Genomic DNA, 24,355 nt, shown 5'->3' with positions numbered 1-24,355 from the left:
ACCCTTGTGCCACATAAGACACTGGCATTATAGAAAGTGCATGCTGGTCAATTTACACCTCTGGCTGGAGGGAAGGGGTTAGGTGAAGAATTTGGCATAAGGGGGTGCCCTTTCAATGTTTGCCTCGGGCAGCAGGAAGGCTATGTGCTCACCTGCCCCTTGCCAACAAGCACTAAGAGAATGGGGGCCCAAGCTGAACTCTTGCACCAGGGCCTGTGAGCCTTTAGCTACGCCCCTGTACATAACACAGTAGACTTACTGCACTACATACATATATTCAATGTACAGCACCTCAACCAGCCTATGTTCATATCAAAAACTTGTTAGATTATTTATTATATTTGAATGTATCCGTACAGTGGGCCCCCAAAATAAATTTTACTGGTGAGCCCTAGGCTCCCCAGTCCGACACTGCCTGAGGATAAGTCATAAAATATATTTTTCCTGGATAACCCCTTAAGTAAGATCAGCCTTTCAAATTACCAGCCCAATCTCTTTAGGGTACGGCCACTTAATCAGGTTTTCTGAGTATAAATACAGATGGTGAACACAAAGGGGTTAACAAATTATGACCATTAAAACAGATCTTGAGGATACCCCTCACTGAGCCTCATTTGTTTCAGTATATGTTTGTCACTTTTGGTTTAGTTGGCTGTATTCATAGTTTCTAGAGATGAGCGAATCGAAGCTGACGAAGTGGAATTCGATCAGAATTTCATAATAAATTCGATTTGCATCGAGCCGAATTTCCTCGCGATTCGTGGTAACGAATCACATTTTTTCCTAAAATGGCTGCTGCACGTGTGAGGACATGTAGCAAGGAACTCTGGGAAGGTGGGATCACCCATAATGCCATGCATGCAGCCAATCAGCAATGTTCTAAAGTCCTTTTTCGCGTGTATTAGTGGCACAAAAAAAGTATTTTCCGTTGTGTAGTAAAGTGATAAAATTACAGCCCTTTTTGCCATGTATTAGTGGAAAACAAAAAGGGCTTAATAGCCGTTGTGTGGTGAAGTGAGAAAATTACAGACTTTTTTGGGATGTTTTGACCCCTTAATGGCAGCCTTTTTTCACCTTAAAGGAGTCTGTCACCACAATTTGCCCTTATAGACCACTTACATAGCACTATAGCATAACCATAGATCAGTCAAACGGTACCTTTGTCTTTTTGTTTGGATGTTCACTAGGGGCAAAAACTGAGTTTTATTCATATGTAAATGAGGGCTCGCAAGTGCCCAGGGGCGGCGTTCGGGCGGTAAGTGCCCAGGCCGCTCTGCCTTCTTCTCACATAACCCCTCCCCAGCCTGTTGCTTGGCCCGCCCTGTAAGCCTCTTACGCCATCCAGTGTACTGGCCGATATCCCGCCCACACATGCGCACTGCATGGAATGATGCTGCTGCCCACAATGATCATCACAGTGCGCATGTGCCGGTGGGATATCAGACAGTACACTGGATGACGTAAGAGGCTTACAGGGCGGGCCGAGCAACAGGCTGGGGAGGGGTTATGTGAAAAGAAGGAAGAGCACCACACCTCAAATCAACTCCAGGCCTTTTATGTGCTTAATTGATGATGAAATAATGAAGGAATTGCCCACGCCTGCCCATAAAACAGCTTTTGAGTCAATTGTCCAATTACTTTTGGTCCCTTTAAAAACATGTAAAAAAGCTGAAACTCCTGAACCCTTCATCAAATTTTAATGTGGACATGTCCATGTGCATTATATAACTATATAGCTTGAATATGTTTTAGTAAACAGGTAATAAAAAGAAAATTTGTGCCAATGTCCAAATATATAAGGACGTAACTGTATACATAACAATACATTTTAGAAGGTTCTGATCCTCACAGTCATGGACTGTGGGGTTCAGAACCTTTCAGCCGGCATTAGAATCCTCTGATTGGCTAGTCTGTACACACTAGCCAATCAGAGTGATCGCTGGCCCGTGACTGACCTCATTGGCCCCCGGCCGGTTAGCTGAGATCCCTGGCTGTGTGTAACAGCCAGGGTCTCAGTGTTGTCACCATGTCTGCAGACATGGTGACAGTTTAATGCCATGACGTGTATACTCGTCATGGAGCGCCAAGTAGCAGCATTTTTTTAAATCTGATCTAACAGTATGTCAGACAGAGAAGTGACAGCCCTGCATAGGGGAGGGGCAGAGGCCTAAATGTTTCTGGCACAGGTCGCAGCACAGTAAGGGGGCGTGGCAGCAGGAGTCGCAGCGAGAGGTCTAAGCTCCCAGTGTCATATAGCGGTCGTGTCTTGACCAGCAACCCAGCTGTTCTTGAATGGTTGACTCGGTCATCTCTGTTTTGGATCCACTCCAGTTTTTTTGGCATTAGAAATACTGATGGATTACTGACCAAATGCTGACCGAGTGAAGGCAGAAGCTCCACAGACCGGATCTGTTTTTTGGGGGTTATTGTTCTGACAGATCAGAGAAAGGGCAAAATAATCAGTCACATCAACACACACTTACTATTGACACCCTCTCCACTCGGTCGGGGGGGCTCTACTTGTATAAGTGTTTAATAGAACAGGTTCTGTAGACATCTATGTGGAATCAGCTGATGAGGGTGTAAAAGGAGTGCTCTTCTTGGCGCTAACATCGACCAGTAAGGCTGAGTTCATACTTGAGTTATTTCATCAGTTTTGGCCCCGTGACTGCCCCTATGCACTATAAAGGCTCTCTGCAGCCAGGAAATAGCATTTTTTTTAACCAAATTCACTGCGAATAAATTTGGATCAAACCAATTTTTTCCATAAAATCGGCGAACCGGCAAATCAATTTTTTTTCAAAATTCGCTCATCTCCAATAGTTTCCTCTGTAATGGAAACCAGTTCACCATGCAATGACATGGTGGGCTTGTGCTTAAACTCAGCAGCCAATCTGAACAAGCAGAGCTTCATGTAAAAGATGATAAGACTACATCAGAATCATATAAGAAAATGCATGTAAGCAGGAACCAGAGAGTATAAAAAAATTATACTGAAGACAATAAATAGCAAGGAAAAAATGTTGAAGCCCACAAATGGACACCCACTTTAAAGGGAACCTTTCACCATGAAAATGTATTGTTATCTACTAGCATATTTACCATATTTAAATTCCTGCTCATTCTGGGCTGTGAAGTCTAGGAGGCGGTCCTATTAGTGATTGACAGTTATCTCTGTATACACAGTCATAGAGGGAAGACTGTTATCACTGATAGGACCGCCTCCTAGATTCAAAAGCCCCAAAAAAGCAGGAACTTAAAAGTATAAATTACAAGTTATACTGAATCTTTTCTCTTTAAACTATAGAGTTTCATGTTGGAGATACCTGAGCATGATAAAGTTAACAGGCCATCAATATCTGAACGGTGGAACTCTGTCTGCTGTCATCCTGCTGATCAGCTGCAATAAGGGGCAGCTCAAAGAGGCTCAGTCAAAATTGAGTGAATCAATACTGCACTAGAATTTGACAGCTGTAGTACCAAGCATGGTCACAACCAAATTGCTGCAACCCCTTCATCAACATTATGATCCCAGAACATTCCCATGGCAGAAAGCAGAAAATGAAAACAGCAATTCAGATCCAAGCCTGACACTCTTAGGCCCCTTTCACACGGGCGAGTTTTCCGTGCGGGTGCGATGCGTGCGGTGAACGTATTGCACCCGCACTGAATCCTGACCCATTCATTTCTATGGGGCTGTGCACATGAGCGGTGATTTTCACGCATCACTTGTGCGTTGAGTGAAAATCGCAGCATGCTCTATATTGTCCGATTTTCTTGTGACGCAGGCCCCATAGAAGTGAATGGGAAGCGTGAAAATCGCATAGCATCCGCAAGCAAGTACGGATGCGGTGCGATTTTCACGCACGGTTGCTAGGAGACGATCAGGATGGAGACCCGATCATTATTATTTTCCCTTATAACATGGTTATAAGGGAAAATAATAGCATTCTGAATACAGAATGCATAGTAAAACAGCGCTAGAGGGGTTGAAAAAAAATATAAAAAAATGTAACTCACCTTAGTCCACTTGATCGCGAAGCCGGCATCTCCTTGTGTCTCCTCTGCGCTGAACAGGACCTGGGGTGAGCTGCTGCATTAAATACCGGTTAAAGACCTTTGATGACGTCACTCCGGTCATCACATGGTCTTTTACCATGGTGAATCACCATGGTAAAAGATCATGTGACGTACCATGTGATGACCGGAATGACGTCATCAAAGGTCCTTAACCGGTATTTAATGCAGCAGCTCACCCCAGGTCCTGTTCAGCGCAGAGGAGACACAAGGAGATGCCGGCTTCGCGATCAAGTGGACTAAGGTGAGTTACATTTTTATTTATTTTTTTTAACCCCTCTAGCGCTGTTTTACTATGCATTCTGTATTCAGAATGCTATTATTTTCCCTTATAACCATGTTATAAGGGAAAATAATACAATCTTCAGAACATCAATCCCAAGCCTGAACTTCTGTGAAGAAGTTCGGGTTTGGGTACCAAACATGCGCGATTTTTCTCACGCGAGTGCAACGCATGACAATGTTTTGCACTCGCGCAGAAAAAATCGCGCATTTTCCCGCAACGCACCCGGCTCTTATCCGGGCAAAAAAACTGACGCCCGTGTGAAAGAGGCCTTAGATATCCTATCTGGATCTGGTCATTATTCACACAGTTAACATTGTTCACTACTGTACCTGGTCCCTTATGGATATGTATGTCCTTCACATTAATACCTGCATAGCGAATACCGTGATATTCATACCTCACCTCTCCATTCTCTATGATGATGAGGATCTCCCTACCTGTGTCAGACCTATAGCAGAAGTTTACTTTGGCTGCAAGCAATTGTGCGTTTATACAAAACTATAAAACAGGATGATAATGTGGAGAACCAAAGGAGCCAATTACCTAATGAGTCTAAAAGAATAGCATCTGAAGGGCCTACAGAACAGATGGTCCTACTGCCAGATCTAAGCCAATGGGTAAGATTCAGCTTGCTTCATTGTAGCTGAAAGTGTTTGGTTGGCCTGTAGTTGTTAGGGGGAGTCTGCTAGCACTTGTGACTACTCAAATCTGCTGACAGTGATACATAGATGAAGGTGGAGAAGTTTAAAGAGTGCCTGTCACCTCTCCCGACATGTCTATTAATACTATGTATTAAGAAACTACTTGCATTTTCCATGTACTAACAATCAGAGTATCTAGTCTTATGACTCTGTTGTGCTATTTCTTTATTATGCCTTCTAGAAGCTTATGAACGAATTGCCAACAGTTGGTAATAAAGGTCCATCTGGGTGTTATCAGACAGGAGTGTTTCCCTGCACAGCCTGACACTGGCAACACTAATTGGATAGTGTCAGTCTTCGCAAAGACACACTCCTAACGGGTAACATCCAGATGGACCTTTATCATAGACGGATGGCAATCCATTTATAAACTTCCAGGAGGAAATGGATGGGGGGAAGGGGGTTCTTTTCATGTGCAGTTCTCTACCTAAACCTCTACTCAAGCAGGGTCAGGACACTGCTAGGGATGTTGTGTGCCAATAGACTACCACTGACCATGAAATGGCATCCTTTTGGCATATATTTGGCCAGTATACCTTTCCAAGTGAACTGTTATCAAAAAAGATTTTTACTGGGCGGTATACGCTAGGAGCTACTCAATGATCAAATAATAATAGTAATCTTTATTTATATAGCGCCAACATATTCTGCAGAGCTTTACAGTGCGGGGGTTCATGTACAAACAGTCATAAATAACATAGCAATAGACAAGTCAATAATAACAAAGGAAGATATAATAACTCCTCATTATGGCACAGTCCGGCTCATTACCAATATTTGGGACCACATTCTCACCTTGAATTTTGCCGAAACTACTTGCAGCCCAGTCGTTTGTTGCCATCTAGTAATTTGGCTATAGGATTACCTATTTGTATTAGGCATTGGCCGGCGCCCACAGTTTTGCCCCCACCTTAGATGGCCGCCGGCACATGGTCCTTTTTCTACGCATGCGCACTTATGTGACGTTCTTGTCACAGATCAGATCAACACTTGCATTCTGGGAGCGCCCCTCCTACCTCCCATACCCTCTGCGCATACATATTTACGCCGTACATCCTAACAGCGCTCATGTCCTGGAAGTGCTTTTTATGCTTTCCACGCCTCACTCTGGGGCCCACATAGTTAGGCACGTGACCCACGGCCACCATTGAGGTTCTCCAATCACGGCCACCAATCAGGTACTCCCTGCCTGTATTTATCATGGCGCCTTGCACTACAGTTTAGCGCCGGCTGTGTCTTATATGTGGCCACGTTATTGGTAAGTTTGAGCTTCACTGCATCCAGCTTTTTCCCTATGGGACATGTTTTTTCCCTATCCGCTACTCTCCATTTACCTTATACCTTATATCCTCACTATGGTCCTTTGTTGTCTCTCCCTTTGCCTGTTTAGGTTATCATGTTTTCAGCCTTTGCCTGTTTAGGTTATCATGTTTTCAGCCTGCCTGCCTTTTTGTTCCAAAAAATCATGTTTGCTTTTTATACACTAATCAAGTAGATCTGTAATATCTTTGAGTATGAAAAACTAGTGCACTTGTTATAGATATGTTTTTTCATTCTATTTTTTATCAGCCTGATGAAGGGCTTATGTTAGCCCGAAACGTTGCTGCTTGTGTACCACTGTGCCCGGCTGAAATGAAATGAAATAAAATTCACTGAGCATAATAAGTATCGTTGGAGTGCTGTCTAAATTTATATGACATATACAGTTCTCGAGGTGGAGCTAAGAACAAAACCCGGACGTGCACCCAGTTTTGCCAGGTTAAGGAAGAGTGCTGTGGCCAAACATATTTGAAACAAAAGAAGTGAGGGCCCTGCTCGCAAGAGCTTACAATCTATGAAGGTCAATGATCAAAAGCAGTTTAAACTAAGCCTAATAGAAGCAAAGGATATGTTCACGCTGTTAACAGTACAATACTTCTGCCATATATGCAGAACAAGTGTAAAGATTTCTGTGCCCTTTGATGTACATCTGGCTGGTAGGTATAGGCATACATTTGATTGTACTGAAAGTCTTAGAGCCCTATAGTGGCTGGGGGGCAATCGGGGGAGCCCCCTTCCTTATATCCATATGCCCTAATAAGTAATATGGTTAGGGTATACACAGTGGACAGCTTGCCTCTATAGAGCATTCTTTCCTATAGTGTACAAGCACGGCCACCTCTTCTGGATTGCCAGGAGGTCGTAACCATGGAAACGAGCGGTGTATAATGAGATGGAAAAGTGAAGCAATATGGACAATCACAATACATTAGTAAGTGGCTTGTATTAACTTTTTCTACATGATAAATGCCATTTGCTGAAGTGAGACAACCCCTTTAAGGTTCAATAATAGAGTTAATTAATGGGAGTGAGGGAGAAGTACTGCTGAAAAATGCAAAGTGCTGGATTTTTCACATTTACTGTATTTATGAGCGGTGAGCTTGAGGATTAATCTGTTTTAATCATGAGGATGTATTAGTTATGGCTTTGTGTGGACAGGCTTTGTAATGCCACTTTTGTCTCAGATAAAATTCCTTAAATTTCAATTTGCACAGGGATCAAGCGTTCCTGAACAAAAAGACACGCTGATGAATTAATTGCTGTAACCCAGCCGCAATCAGTTAAAAGGAGAAGATAACGAGGGCTTTGGACTGAACAATCTTGGCACCCGCAGCCAAGTTCCCCAGTGAATCAGGCGCCTGTGTTCATAAGGCATCTCGGAGCATTTGTGCCTTGTGCAAATACGGACACCTACTCCTAGAAATGCAACCCCCCTTCTGCGGAAGACTTTAATACAGTTCTTCTCTCATCTCCTTGCAGCTGTTATTAATTTAACAAAAACTGAATGTTACCATCTGAGGAAGAACAAAAAAAAAAAAAAACAGCCTTGCAGGTTTACAGATAGGATGGAGAACATAAAGGGGCCATGTTTAGACATGGTTGTTTTATGTCAATTTGGGGATATTTCCTCAGAAATGTCTCATAATAAATTACAAATAAGTAGCAACCAGTAAACAGCCATTGAATATGTTGCATCAGAAAAAGGATCTGTTTTCATTATTAATGGGCTGTGTCGGGTATAGCAGGTCATCCCCACCAGACAGACCATCGGCTGGGGCTATAAGTCGTTCTTGGCTGCGACACCCATCGCACGGCCAAAGATTGCTGTGCTGGAGTGCAATCACTGAACTGAATAGGGTCACACAATGTCTTGCAAGTTGCTTTGACTGTAACTCCAGAATTGAAAATAAATCCATTCTGAGGTCATGGTAACTTGCAAGTCACGCTATGACCCCATTCAGTTTGATAGCTGCACTGCAACACAGCAATCTTTGGTAGTGTGATGGGTGTCACTGCTAAGATCGCCATGAGTCCTGTTTTTATAACCTCAGGTAACCTTTTTAATCATGCCTGGGATAACCCCTTTAAGAAAACCCTTTTATTTGCGGTTCCTCAGTGATAAGCTAAGGTGATCAGCTGTTATAACCAGGGAATGCTGCACCCATATACTGGCAAGTCAATGATTACTAAAAATCAATAAGGGAACATGTAATGCATGGTCGTGCAGGGGCCTCCGGATCAAGGGGCACCGTGCTCTGGCTAATAAAGGAGGGTCCTGAGCAAGGAACACTCTGCCCAGCATGTACCCGTATATATCTCTTTAGGATATATGGATATAGGCTATGAAAAGAAGGACAATAAAGTATAGGCAAAAATTATTGCAAAAATCCTCAAGTTAGGTAAAAGTAGTATAGTATACCGATGATAAAATAGGACAAAGTCTAAATTTTAATTACAAATTTTAGTGACTTCTTAAAATGTCACTAATGTGTACGTTGCAGAAAAGAACGCACACTGTGTAACCGTGTCTGCTGTTCAGGTTGCATCCCTTGAAGACATCACATGCGACTAACTATGCCCTATTCAACAAAAGCCAAAAATATAAAAAAAATAATGGTAGCTTGTCCAAAAAACAGCACACTTTGTTCATAAGTATTATAAAAAATGCGCCCCCGACAGGATATTCCACTTTCACTTTTTTCTGCAAGTGGTTGATAATTGCTCCATTATTCAGAAGATTCCATATTGGCCGAAACAGGCGATGGACGAAAGATCTTTCTGGGAATGTTCTTTCAAAAAAAGAATTGTCCACAAATGATCTTTCTTTGAACCAAACAATTTTTGCTCGACTATTGGATGGAAATATTAACCCTTAGTGACCAGCCTGTTTTGGGCCTTATTGACCAAGCATTTTTCTTTGCCTTCCAAGAGCTATAACTTTTTAAATTGTCCCTCCATGTACCTGTATGAGGACTTATTTTTTGCGGGACAAGTTGTAATTTGTAATGGCGCCATTTTGGGGTACACGTAACTTTTTGATTAACTTTTATTAATTCTTTCTTGGAGGGAGATGGCAAAAAACAGCAATACTGCCACATAGTTTTTACGTTATAAATTTAGCGGCATTCATTTTTCAGCATAAATATCTTTAGTCTCTGGGTCAGTATGATTACAGCGGTCCCAAATACATATAGCTGCACATTTATTAAGATTGGTGTTTTAGACGCCGGTCTTAATAAAGCCCTGCACTTGCAGTGGATCCGCCGCAGTTATGTAAAGGCGACGGCATCTACATAACTTCGGCAGATCCGCCAGCACTTATAAATGTAAGACAGCTTTCTAGCTGTCTTATATTTAGACCATTTTCTACACCTAAACCAGGCGGCCCATCCCCTTCCCCACCCACGCCACGCCCACTTTTATACCTGTGAAAAGTCGCAGATTGCGGCACAAAGGACCTTTGCACCACAATCTGTGCTAAAAATATGCCTAATATAGGTATTATTATGTTTAATAAATGACCCCCATACTTTTATTTTTACCTTTTACTATTTTTGCTCAATAAAACCCCTTTTTAAAAAAAAGAAGAAAATCTTTTTGCATCGCTGCATCCCAAGGGCCATAACTTTTTTATTTTTTATTTACTTTTATTAACTCTTTCTTGGAGGAAGATGGCAAAAAACAGCAATACTGCCACTGAGTTTTTACGTTATATAAAAAAAAGTCACTCCATATTGGAAGTTGGCTGATGGTTGAACAAACAAGCATCTGGTGAAAGTTCATTTTGTAGACACGGTCATACACATTTTATTCCATATTGGCTGAAACGATGGATGAAAGATCTTTCTGGGAATGTTCTTTAAAAAAAAAAGAATTGTCCACAAATGATCTTTCTTTGAACCAAACAATTTTTGCCTGTTTTGGGCCTTATTGACCAAATATTTTTCTTTGCCTTCCAAGAGCTATAACTTTTTACATTTTCCCTCTGTGTACCTGTATGAGGACTTATTTTTTGCGGGACAAGTTGTAATTTGTAATGGCGCCATTTTGGGGTACACATAACGTTTTGATTAACTTTTATTAACTCTTTCTTGGAGGAAGATGGCAAAAAACAGCAATACTGCCACTGAGTTTTTACGTTACCGTATTTTCTGGCGTATAAGATGACTGGGTGTATAAGACGACCCCCAACTTTTCCAGTTAAAATATAGGGTTTGGGCTATGCTCGCCGTATAAGACTACTCTTCCAACGCTATTTACTTTGGCATCAAGATCTGCAGGTAATTGAGCAATTTTCGTCTTTTTCCTCAGTACCATATTATGCCTTTCCAAGAATCTAGTACACCAGGATACAGTGGCCTTAAATCTGTTGCTGTGATCTGGGTTAGATTTGGCCACTGAAGTGCAAACAAACGTATTTATTTCGTGTCACTACATAACCGTTTTGGCGATGCTCATTCACCATGTCTGCTACATGTTTTTCGAGTTCTGGCCAATGTGGGGTGCCTCTCCTTAATGCACACTTACCCCTTGGCATACTCTTTAATGCTTTTTTGTTTGCTTTCCATACCCAAACCATCTTTTCTGTTACTCCATATTGTCTTGCAGCAGCGCAGTTATTATGTTCCATGGCAAAGTTTACAACTTTATTAAGTTTGAAACTGGCTTCATATTTCTTTCTTCTTGCTGGTAGAGCCATGATGGGGTCTTGACTGTTAGCCATTTGTATACTGTACTGTATGTACTAGTGCTGTACTGTATGAACCGGTACAGATACTGGTGCTGTACTGTATGTACAGATACTAGTGCTGTACTGTATTCGCCACCACATGTATCTGCTCCCCGGATAGACTCTGTTTTTTCACCACAGATAAGATGCACACCAAACTTCATTAGAGATCCGCCGTTCCAACATTAGAATTGGCTGAAGTGCAGATGTTCCTGCTTCCCCCTGTCTTCCCTCAGAATCGCCAATCCAACCCAGTATACAACAACCAGCCAATCACAGCAAGCGATGTACCGGTATTTTCAGTGCACACTGCATATAAAGCCTGCTTGGATTGGGTGGGTCAGCTCTCCCTGCCTGCCCAGCCCTCCCTGTCTTCTGAGCGGTAGTACGCAATGTGATACTGCCGGCATGAGAAAACCACTGAGAGCAGGGAGACGGGGCTGCTTCAGGAGCGGCTGGCCGGGATGCAGCGCAGGGTGGCTCAGCTAGCCTCCAGTCCAGCTAGGAAGTAAGTTTCAGCACGCCGTATACCAGCATATAAGACGACACCCGGAGTATAAGACGACCCCAGACTTTTGAGAAGATTTTCATGGTTTAAAAAGTAGTCTTATATGCAGGAAAGTACAGTATATAAAAAAACTTTATATTAAAAAAAATCTTATAATGCACATATTAAAACCTACACATTCTGGTCTGTAAGCTATAGGAACCTGCCATTTAAATGTAAATGATGCATTTTCAACAAGAGAACAGGCTGATCTATGATCCAAGCCTCAATGCAGAGTCTCCATTGTGCCTAAAGAAAAGAGCAGGTGCACACCTAGAATAATTATGGATGAAGAACAAGGGAAGTTAGCATTCATAACCCTGCATGAACGTGCCCTAATGTTTGCAGTATATGAATGTCACTATCACCCACAAAGAAGCACACGTTACACACTAAACAACTGCAAACACTCCATACACAACGCGGGACAATGCTACTCGTGATGACAATACCTTCAATTTCAGCTTGGAGTTTATGAAGGCTCTCTCGTTTCCCTGGTTCGAAGTTCTCCTTGTGGATGCATCCCACCAGATGTAACACGACAAATGGGATGGTTCTCTCCTCTTTGTTAATATAGTTTCAGGTTCAAGAATACTTCAAAACATTTTGTAATGGAGGCAACGTATGGCAGTAACATCAACCTCTGATCTTGAGGCTTTCAGAGGACAGCAGGATAGCTTTAAATCCCTCACCCTTCAAGAGCTATACCTGTAGGCTGCTTCGCCAACTTCAAACTGAAGTATAGGATGAATAGAGATTTTTTTTCTCCTCTATCTTTCTTTCTCTCTCGCCTATTTTGCTATCAGCAAAGAGTAAAATAGCGGGCGTTTCATCTTTCACATGAAAACTTAATAGCGTTTTAACAGGAGGGAGATCGCCTTTCCTACTGCTATTCAAACACAAGGGGGACGTGAGGGGAATAAGGACAGAAGTAAAATAGTTTACTATGTAGCAAGGCAGAAGAAGAAGGCACTTTACGCACTTTTGTCCTTTGATGTCAAATTTGTGAAATATCAGAGAAACGCCGACAAAAAAAGAAGTGAAAAGAAAAATAAATGACTGTACGGCAGATCGTATAACATAGCACCTCATCACAAGTCTTTCAGTAATACAATCTATAGATAAAGAACCTCTAGAGTTACTTGGGCATACAGACTTTAGCTCTGCTCTTTCTCGACAAGCCTGGGCTGCTTGTTTTATATCATCTAATAGCTTGGTTTACACTGTTTGAAGATGTAAAAGGACGGGAAAGTCTTGATCATCTCTTGTATGGTGGTGAGGAATTAAAGATGTATACAAAAGTGGTGTACATTAGCTGGAGTTTAGGTTACGGCATTCTAAGCCCTCAACTGGCCACAAAATCCAAGTGAATAGATGTTTGTAAAGGACATGCTAAAGTCAGATTCTTTGCCCCATTTAAGACATGAAATGGGCTTTTGTAATGCAAGAGCACAAAACTCTAGAATCCAACCCAAAATAAACCCCTGTAGGTTTTTTGAACTGGAGATATGTGACTTAAGCTGGCCATACACATTAGACAGAAGTTGGCTGATGGTTGAACAAACAAACATCTGGTAAAAGTTAATTTTGTAGACACGGTCATATGCATTTTACTCCATATTGGCCGAAACAGGCGATGGACGAAAGATCTTTCTGGGAATGTTCTTTCAAAAAAAGAATTGTGCACAAATGATCTTTCTTTGAAGCAAACAATTTTTGCCTGACTATTGGATGGAAATATTAACCCTTAGCGACCAGCCTGTTTTGGGCCTTATTGACCAAGCATTTTTCTTTGCCTTCCAAGAGCTATAACTTTTTAAATTGTCCCTTTATGTACCTGTATGAGGACTTATTTTTTGCGGGAGAAGTTGTAATTTGTAATGGCGCCATTTTGGGGTACACGTAACCAGTGATGGCCAGTTCGCCGTGTTCACCCGCGAACACATGCGAGCTGCCCTCTTAATTGACAAGTCCGGCGAGGCACAGGTAAGTCCTTACCTGTGCCTGTGCGCGAGCCGGTCTGAAATGAAATGCGGTCTCCGGGTGCAGGCAGTTCCGAGAACAGACTGATGAAGGCCCCCGGAGGCTGTTCTAGGAACTGCCTGCTCTCGGTAACCGCATTTCATTTCAGACCGGCTCGCGCACAGGCACAGGTAAGGACTTACTTGTGCGTCACAGGACTTGTCAGTTAGGATGGCGGGCGAACGCGGCGAACTGGCCATCACTGCACGTAACTTTTTGATAAACTTTTATTAACTCAGCAATACTGAGTTTTTACGTTATAAATTTAGCGGCATTAATTTTTCAGCATAAATATCTTTATTCTCTGGGTCAGTATGATTACAGCGGTCCAAAATACATATAGCTGCACATTTATTAAGATTGGTGTTTTAGACACCGGTCTTAATAAAGCCCTGCACTTGCAGTGGATCCGCCGCAGTTATTTGAAGGCGATGGCCTCTACATAACTTCGGCAGATCCACCAGCACTTATAAATGTAAGACCGCTTTCTAGCTGTCTTACATTTAGACCATTTTCTACACCTAAACCAGCCAGCCCATCCCCTTCCCCGCCCATGCCACGCCCACTTTTTTAGACCTGGGAGAAGTCGCAGATTGCGGCACAAAGGACCTTTGCGCCACAATCTGTGCTAGAAATATATAATATAGGCATATTTCTGTTTAATAAATGACCCCCATAGTTTTATTTTTACCTTTTACAATTTTTGTTTACCTTTACCTTTTACAATTTTTAAAAAGAAGAAAATCTTTTTGCATCGCCGCATCCCAAGGGCCATAACTTTTTTTATTTTTCTTTGTATAGAGTTGTGTGAAGATCAATGCTTTCATTGTTATAATTTCTGGGTAAATAACACTCCTTCCGGTCCAGGCTGTTAGAGTAGGAGCACAGCTCTCATATGAGCCAGCCGAGCCCCCTCTCTCCCCTGCATGGGTCCCCATGCAGCACTTAAACTGGGCCGCCATTAAAAGGCCATGAAAAGGCAGAGGCCCAGTTTAAGGCCACTCAGTGACTGCCGTAAAAAGGCATATGGGTGGTCACTAAGGGGTTAAACATGGCCAACTTCTTTTCAAACGATTATGGTCTGTCATCGATCGGCTAAAACGATCGTTGATTGTTCAAATTCAACCAATGAATGTTTGTTTTGGTTGAAATCATCCACTCTAGTCAACTTCAGACTAATGTATATGATATTTTATTCTATCTAGACCATAGAAGAACACCACAATCCACTAGTTTATGGCATCCTAGAAATATCTTTTAAATGAAAAATGTGTGGTTGGAATTACGAAGACCATGGATTGTATAAATGTACGTGGTAATTTTAATCATATGTGAAATAGGCAGAAAATGTATGAAGATAAGTTTTGCGTTCATCCAAATTTCTGGCTTATAGCAACCTCATATTTATAATGTAGTCTGTGCTATATCTGTTCATTTCACGTGTGCCCTCCACCCTGATATGTCATTTCATGGGCTGAGGAAATACTTATCGTATAATGTATTTTGAGAAAGGAAATTCATCCGAAATATGCACAACATATGTATTTCTAATGTGCTGGAACGTATTTTTTCATTCAGTTCATGATGAATCTCAGATGTCACTTTAGACTAATCTATTGAGCGTTACACACACCAATTTCATCTGATACTGATATGAGGAAATTAGAATATATTTTATTATTGAAACCTTGGTCAGCATAGATGGTTACTTAAAGGGGTCAGGCCATTAAACATCATATAGTTCATGACAGTCTATTTCTAAAAGTTAGAACCAGATCCAGATCCAGAGATCTCTCCATGCATTGCTTTAATTGCACTACTAGATATATTTCAAGCTGGCATCCCAGGGGAAGTGTCCTTTCCCAGTGGGTGTAGCCTTTCTCAGGGGTATACCATTTCTGCTGCAGCTCTTTCACTGTACCTGTCACAGCCAATAGTAACTATGGTTCATGGCAGTAGAAGGATGGAACTGAGCATGTGTGACCACTTCAGTAGGTGGTCGTGCACAATACTATACAGATTAAACACCAGGGGGGAGTCCTTATAATGTAATGTAATAAGTAAAAGGATTATCTAACATTTTTGTAACAAAAAGTAAATTACAAAACTATTTTATCAATTTTTTTATGCTGATTTAGATTAAAATAACATTTATTAAAATAACATTTGGTGTCCATTGGTCACTGTTTTGATCCATAGTATGAAAGATTCAAAACAGCATTATGGCTTCCACTATAATCAGACACAGGGTGAAAAGAACCTAATGCAGTCATTTAAATTCTATGTAGGAATTAGATTGTCAGCTGCTTGAGACAGAAAGAAGCATCATGGAAGTTATGAATACACAGAATACTTCAATATCCCTTCTACATCAGTGGATAAACGGAGACCATGTTTATTCTTGGGAAGAGTAAGGCCAATGGAATGGAATGAGATTACTTGACGTCTCTGTATTTAATTTGATAAACACACGGCTTAGGCAGCGAAAGGTCATTCACATCTTCAGCTTCTCACATTTGTGCTGCATTTCTTTCCTTATCTGATGCATATTGTGCGAAAATTTTTATCCAGGTAAATACCAGGTCACAATAAATTATCTACCAAAACAATGGAGACCAAAATGCGTCAGAACTAGACCCAAATGCTGAAGACTGATCATGATTCTTCTTGATTGACATAGTGACATACTTGTGTATGCCTTGAACCGCTGCCTGCATGCCGCTGAAGATTACCAAGACTGGCAACACTTAGAGGGAGATTTATCAAACTGGTGTAAACTAGAACTGGCTTAGTTGTCCATAGCAACCTCCTTTCATTTTTCACAGCTCCTTTGTAAAATAAAAGGTGGCATCTGATTGGTTGCTATGGGCAACTAAGCCAGTTCTACTTTACACCAGTTTGATAAATCTTCCCCTTAGTGTCCACTACTAGGAAGGACAACCTTTATAGCCAGAGTGTTGCGCTGATACAAAAAGCAACTCTCACATTGGATGACCTTACTCATTCATGTATTATATGGATAGTCCTTTGATATGAAGACTAGCTGGTCATTTTCTTTGGCAACATGAGCTGATCTTGAGGAGTCCTGACTGCAAGCCCCCTACAGTCAGTTTATTTTCAGGGAAACTTTTAGATAGACACAATAAGACAACTCTTTTAAGAAAAACGGTATGTGCACTGTTGACACCTCTATTCCATGTGTTGTATTTTAATATAGAAAACTAACAGAGGGGCCTCCTATCAGTACTCCCCTCTATTAGTCAGAGCAGATCTTTCATTGGACACCCCTCCCTGTGCTGTCAGCTGATTAGCATGAGACCGGGGTTCTCCACACTCCTGAGGATAGGTCATCAGTATCAGATTGGTGGTGTCCAACACCTGGCATCCCCTCCCACCAGCTGTTTCAGGCTGCCACGTTGCTGGAAACCATCAGTGTACAGAGAATTAGCAGAAGGTCCTGTACACTGTGTAGTTTCTGGTGCCAGTATATTGAAGCTTAGCTCCCCGCAACGGCCACTGCACAGTGTACAGAGTTGTCTGCCTCCAGTTCTGTACACTGTATAGTCCCCGCAACCAAGGCAGCCTAAAACAGCTGATCAGTGGGGGTGTTGGGTGTCAGACCCTCACTGATCTGATACTGATGGTCTATCCTGAGGATACGTTTCACTTAGGACAGAAGTTGTCAAACCCCTTTGACTTGTTTTTTTTTTTTTTTTTAAGAAAAGCTTAGTTGAAGCCAGGGAAAGGGGGGGGGGGGGGGGGGGCAGTTGTGGATATTATAGTTTTAGACTTTGCAGAGGCATTTCACACATGTCCTTCTTAGACATGTAATAGGTAAAATAATGTGTATAGGCTTAGAAAGCATAGCATGTAACTGGATTGAAAACTGGTTGAAGGACCGTGTCCAGAGAGTTGTGGTCAATGATTTCTATTCAGAATGGTCCCAGTTATAGGTGGTGTACCCCAAGGTTCAGTGCTGGGTCCTTTATTATTTAATGTATTCATTACTGGTGTAGAGAATGAGATTATTAGCACCATTTCTATTTTTCCAGATGACACCAAGCTATGTAGTACTGTGCAGTCTATGGTAGACTACAAGCTGACTTGCACACTCACTTGGCAAATGAGGTTCAATGTGGATAAATGTGAAGGTATGCATCTGAGTACAAATAATTTACATGCCTCATATGTCCTAGTGTGAGTGACAATGGAACTTGTAGATCATTAGTTATACTTGTAGGGTACTTGTAGATCACAACTAAACTAATAAGGGACAAAGGGGGTCTTAGTTATGGGGAAAGATTAAAAAAATTATATTTATTTAGTCCTGAGAAGAGGCAACTATATAACTACATCACTTGTCTGTGCAAAAAATATGGTGAAAAGCTGTTCTGTGTAAAAACTCATCAAAAGACAAGGGGGCACAGCCTAAGACAAGGCGGCACAGCCTCAGCCACAAAAAATAATAATAATCAGATTTCTTCACCATAAGAGATGTCAGTCTGTGGGAGGATAATCTACTTCCTTGATGGCTTCAAGGAAGGCTTTAATGATGTCAAACATTGATCCAGCCTGATTGCCACTTGGGATCAGGTGGGACATTTTTACCTTTTGGAACAGATTGGCTCATGTCTTATGGTGCTGGGGGGGGGGGGGGGTATTTATCCTTCTCTGGATCAATAGGTGGGGATGGGGGACAACAACAAAGTTTTAAAGTTTACCCCTCTCCCTTCCCTTCATCCATGTCCTTTTCAATCTTTTGGTTGAACTTGATGGACATATGTCTTTTTTGAACTGTACTATGTAAGTCCTGGCAGGCTGCGAGCTATAAAAGCCTTTGTCATTCCACTAGTAATGAGCCCTTAAAACCTAGAGCACTAGACAAATGTATGAGTGACCTAAGGAAACAGGGGGGAAAAAACAAAAACAGATGGCTGGTTATAAAGGAGACGCAGCAAATTTTCCCTTGTGTTGGCTTCTAAAGGAGGTTTTATAAACATACGATGAAAAATGGCAAGATTTATATAACGTTAAGCACCGTCTTATCCCCCATGTAATGGTTTTTACAGGCAGAATAACACCGCAAATCCACGAAAGGGATGGAAAGAATGTATTGCTGAAATGGGCCAGTAGGCTGAATTATTGATATAGAAATTCTGAAGCCATTTTTTTTTATTATAAAGCCCGATTCACATTACCGTAAGATTCACTATTTCAATGTGAAGAAATGGGAGAAGACATGGATTTTTAGCAGTAGTAATGCCCTCGGGCATCCAAAGAGGATAATGTAAAAAATACCAGAACCATTTTAGTCCAATATTTATGACAGGGACATTCACACTGCATGCTGGGGAAAAAATTGGCATAATAACTGCAGTAGTTCTGGAATTTTTACATTTTGCTGAATGAGGAACAGGAGGGAGAGCTGATGTGGAATTTAGCAGAGGCATAACTATAGGACTGCAGAGGTTGCTGTCAAACCTGGGACCTGGAGCATGAGAGTTCCCATAGGGTCCTTCTGCATCATATGAGCACACTGGTACTATAAGGTCACAGCAGAGATGTGTGTACTAAGTGTGTATATCAGTACAAAGAGGCTGTGCAGATACCTTATAGTCTCCAGGCACTATTGCTCAGGCTCCATCGGGTACCATACGTCCACGCTGCCTTTTTTTTTACATGAAAATGGAATTGGAGGCATTAGGAGGTACCATATAGACATCATGCACTTGAATGGGAGCCCTATTATAGCTCCCCAAAAAATAAATCCCAACTGATATATAGTTCAGGGACTCTGACACAGATTTTTTATTTGGATATAGGAGCTTACATTTGCACCTCTGCCCTCTTTTAGTAATAGTATAAATTGGGTCTTCTAAACTCAAAGGCTATATACACCTTTGGGGGCATTTTTTTCTATTATTGCATCGTATTCATTTTGAGCTATAAATTAGTGATGAGCGGCAGGGGCTATATTCAAATTCGCAATATTTCACAAATATTTTGTAGAATATCCGTCATATATTCGCAAATTTCGAGAATTCAAGATTATTTTATTGAATGCGATAAATCGGCAATGTAAAAATCACGTAATGTGAATTCGTAACGCGAAATACAGGCGTGGGTCACTTTAGCTAAATTACTGATTGTTGCACTAAGTATTGTTGTGAACTTGACATTTCTTCCTTCTCATTGGCCCACAAGCAAGAAGCAGAGAGGAATCATGTGTTCAGAAGGAATAAAATGTGGAATATAACGAATATATAGCACTATATTCTAAATATTCACGAATTCTCGAAGTGGCGATATTTGCGACAAAACTTCGCTATTCGAATATTCATGCTTAATGCTACTAAAAATCATTTTTTCAATAGATTTTTATAAACAAACTTGAACCACTGTTTGTGCAGCCTGGCGTTTCTGTAGTAGCAGGATCTGAATTTTCACTCTGTTCCGTCAGGCAGCTCAGCTGATATCTCCTTATCTCTGACCTTATAAACACTCATTATAGCTCAATTCTTATCTTGCTGATAAGAATGTGGCTTAAGTGTTTATGGACTTTTAGTAATTTAGATACAAGCTTTATTAGATGACCAGCACAAAGTGAAAGTAAAAAGTACGATTCACACAGCTAGAAAAACAGTTAACCCTTTTATGACAGAACGGCTCAATATTAGCCCAAAATGAGTAAAATGCAATCCTAAAAAAAAAAAAACCCGAAAGTGTACATAGCCTTTAATTTGTCCAGTAGTCTGATGGGGGAAAACCTTCCACAATGCTTCTAGTGATTCATCATTGCTGTTCCAGGTCGGAGCCTCTGCACAGTCTAATAATCTGCAGGATTGCTCCGGAGTCCGGACTATGTGAAATGCAAAACAGCTGGCACGGAAAATATAAAGGAAGGCTTGCTGTAGACTAATCACACGCTTTTCTTGCCTGGTTGTCGAGATGGTTTTATGAAAGAAATAAAAGCAAAGGGACAAAGCTGAAAGCAATTTCAAATGGAATTAAACTGCTCGCAAAGTAACCTTATTGTACCCCTTCACAGAACACCAAACCTTCTGGTTATACTCGCTGTTCAATTGGTACACTGTGCACTGAAGGTGGAAATGTTTTGGTCCAATATAACATCAGCTGGACATTTACTAATGGCTTCCTATGGAAAGGGAATGAATAATAAATGCATGTCTTGCTTTGATGTGTGCTAACTAGACAGGTGTGAACAGTAGGGGTACGACCACTTGACCACTGCTGATTCCAAGAATGGGAAGTCTGGTCCCCGTTCCTGGCAGTGCTTGCTTATTTGCCTCTGAAATCAGTGATAGGTTTGGAAACAGGAGCTTTATTGCTGTCTCTTTATCTGCCATTGACATGAATATAACGGCCGGGTAGTCTATCTTCTCACGCATAACGAGAGTCCCAGTGCTCGAAACCCCAATGGGGTATATTTCCACTGGACTGGGGGTCGAATGGAGGGGTGGACCGTAGGCGCAAAGACGCAACCAGAGTATTTTTATAAACCAATAGTTTTTTTTATTGTTATATAACAATAAAAAAAACTATTGGTTTATAAAAAAAAATATTGGTTTATAAAAATACTCTGGTTGCGTCTTTGCGCCTACGGTCCACCCCTCCATTCGACCCCCAGTCCAGTGGAAATATACCCTATTCATCAACCCAGACGGCGGCTTGGCTTCCGCCAAAGGGGAACATGGACAGAATCGGCAGCACCAACCAGTGAGACGTAATCACTCCTATTCACCTCCAGCTCAGTTGCACTGAACAATAGGTGCAACAACAACAGGTGAGCAGTACCACTCTTCCTGTTACTTTGGAGGCTCGGCTTTTAACTTATTTACCCTATGAGCGCCTTTTGCTTTCCTTGGCCATTTTTTACTCGAAACCCCAATGGTCACTCTTTTATCGCATGTCTAATCAATATTATTCATAGGAAAAGCTTTTTCATAAAAATGGATGAATAGTAATCCCATAATACAGCATATTATTATGATTATTATTATAATGAGATGTCGCTTGCCCTGGAGGACAAATATTACACAGGCAGTTAAAGGGGTTGTCTGAGTGTTTAAAATTCATGACGTATCCTCAGGATAGGTCATCAATATCTGATTTGTGGGGATTTGACTCCCGAGACCACCAAGGATCAACTGTTTGAAGAGGTTTTGGCTCTCCGGTGAGCAAGGCAGAATCTGCCTTGGCTATTGATTTCACTTTCATTGGTCATGGGACCTAGGTGCAGCTCAGTCTTATTCAAGTGAATGGGGCTGAGCTGCAATACCAAGCACAGACTCTCTCCAATGGACGGCGCTGTGCTTGGTAAGCTGCGAGGAGGCCACGGCACCATCCAGAGCATGGCAGCTTCCTCAAACAGCTGATGGTCTTGTTGGGTGTCAGACCCCCACAGATCACATATTGATGACCCATCCTGAGGTTAGGTCATCAATTATAAAAGGTGTTTACCCCTTTCATTTGTAAATGAACTGTGTAATCTTTAGAATTTTTCATGCAGAGGTTCTTTTACATTTGGGTTCCCCCACAGGTATGGCAACAGCATATCACTATTGGTCTGAGCAGGTGGGTAACTTTTGGTTCACTTGTTTTTGTGGGCCCTTCTTAGAAAGATCGACCACCCCTTTAAATTGATCAGATACATTTCTGGACAGAAGTTTTTGTATCCCAATTGTTTTCAGTACCCAAGTGCTCATTCTTATGACCTTTAGTAATAGGAAGAAGCAAGCTGTGTCTAAATTATGTTTAATGGCTTACAATTAGTGAATTTACAAACTCAAGGTCCAGCCTTCTGCTTGGATAGGCACAAACACCAATGGGAACCACCAGCAAGTCCTTATGCGGTTTCTTATGCAATTTTTGCTATGTAGTGAGCTTATACAGTATAAAGGAATATATAGTATATTACACTAAGGAATCTCGCTACGACATGTGCACCTCCTGCCGCCATTCATAGTCAGCGCTGCCTTCCTGTGCTGCATTGCCTCATATAACCTCTCTTACAACTGTATTTACATAACTCAGTAACATCAAGTCATATAGGCAATAGGCAGGATTAGATCTGACACCAAGAGACATTTGTCTTGGATTTACAAGGAAAAAATAACATCAGCCAACTCATAACCAATAAATCTCTTTAATTTCTCTGCATTCTATCGTTTGATACAGAACAGGTTATTTTTCAAAGGGTCCAAAAATAGAACCAGTGTTTAGTGTATCCTTTCCAAAAACTACGTGACTTCTATAACTTTTTGCGGTCCCTTCCGAGCATCATAATTTTCTTAGATTTCTATAGAATTAATTGATTTTAACTTAGAAGAGTTATAAATAATAATCATCAGATTTCCAGATCAGCCTCTAATTTACTGTATTGCACACTGAATAATAAGACCTAACATCTGGTTGGGGTGCTATAATACTGCAGAGGCCGAATCGCAGCGGTATGGTAGGTGTGAACGTTCTCTTATGATTTCATGTCAGATAGGAAGACAGACAATTTCATACAAGCAAGAAAACTGCCACATCAGATTGACGTCACAAGTGCCTATATGCAATAAAAGATCAATGAAAATTTTAGATGTCTCAAAGGATTTGGATAGTTTCAACGTATAGCAGTATGAGGGCTCACTACTGGTCGCTTTATATCAAAAATGACTCAAGCCAGTGTCACAAATCCTCCCAGGACATGAAACGCACATTGTATCCTCTGTTGCCAAAATGACGTGCTAGATTTGCAAGCACAACTATATATTTGGTCAGGGACGAAAACACCAACAGCGCCACACGGAGATTAATTCAGCAAGCAGGAATTATTATGATAAACACATTACATTCGATTCCATTCACTCTGGTCAAGTACTGGATTTCTAGCAAAGATATGCAAGCTTACCTTCCTCCAGCAGTAAGTTCTTCAGTCTCCCAGGCACACATGTGATCAAGGACATACAAGCTACAGCTTTCTTATCTGTGCCTCCTCTGTCACTCAAAAAAAAAAAAAACTAAACATATGAGAATGCAGAATATAAGGGAGATGAAAGGGCACCCCTGCCCTGGTCCTGTGTGAACCCTGCTCCCTCTCAGGACACTTTAGTGTCAAAACTTTCAGAAAGAACTTGTGTCCAAAGCAGGAAGAGAACAGTCATTCTTGCAGGCTGGAGGGGAGTGTTTCTTAGGCTCCTTGCACTGAAGTATATGAGGCTGGAAAGTAACAAGCACAGGCTGGATTACAGCACCCTCCCCAGCTCCTTGTGCAAGTCTAGTGTGCACTGTGCCTAGCACATTGCAAAGGTCCACCGTCTTCTTTAGAAGTCCACTTCCCAGATCCTTGTAGAAGTCTACTATGCACCTTTTTATCAGCTACTTATACTCCACTGTGCATATTTTCTAGTTCTTTGTAGAAGTTCACTGAACACCTTCTCCAAAGTCCTCTGAACACCTTCTCCAGACTCTTGAGAAGTCCACCGTGGACCCTCCCAGATGCCTTGTAGAAGTCTTATAAGCACTCTTCCAAGCTCCTTGTAGAAGTCCACTGGGCGCCCTCCCTAGTTCATTGTACAAACCCACTGAGAACCCTCTTCAGTCCAAGTGCTTTGAGCACCTTCCTTGCTCCCATATAGGACTTGTGTGATCAGTCCCAGTGAGCT

At 41.5% G+C, this 24,355-nt stretch overlaps 1 protein-coding gene across 1 annotated transcript in view; it reads right to left on the bottom strand.

Moving 5' to 3' along the window:
• Window positions 1-23,842, bottom strand: part of LOC122926692 (neurotrophin-4-like) — a 109,597-nt gene extending 85,755 nt beyond the window's left edge. The window contains exon 1 of the mRNA XM_044278155.1: window positions 23,602-23,842. The gene's annotated coding sequence lies outside the window, so the exon portion shown is untranslated. The remainder of the gene's footprint in view (window positions 1-23,601) is intronic.
• Between the last annotated feature and the right edge of the window lie 513 nt (window positions 23,843-24,355).

This window comes from Bufo gargarizans, chromosome 2 (assembly GCF_014858855.1).
Source record: "Bufo gargarizans isolate SCDJY-AF-19 chromosome 2, ASM1485885v1, whole genome shotgun sequence".
NCBI lineage: Eukaryota > Metazoa > Chordata > Amphibia > Anura > Bufonidae > Bufo > Bufo gargarizans.
This window is presented reverse-complemented; position numbering and strand designations above follow the sequence as displayed.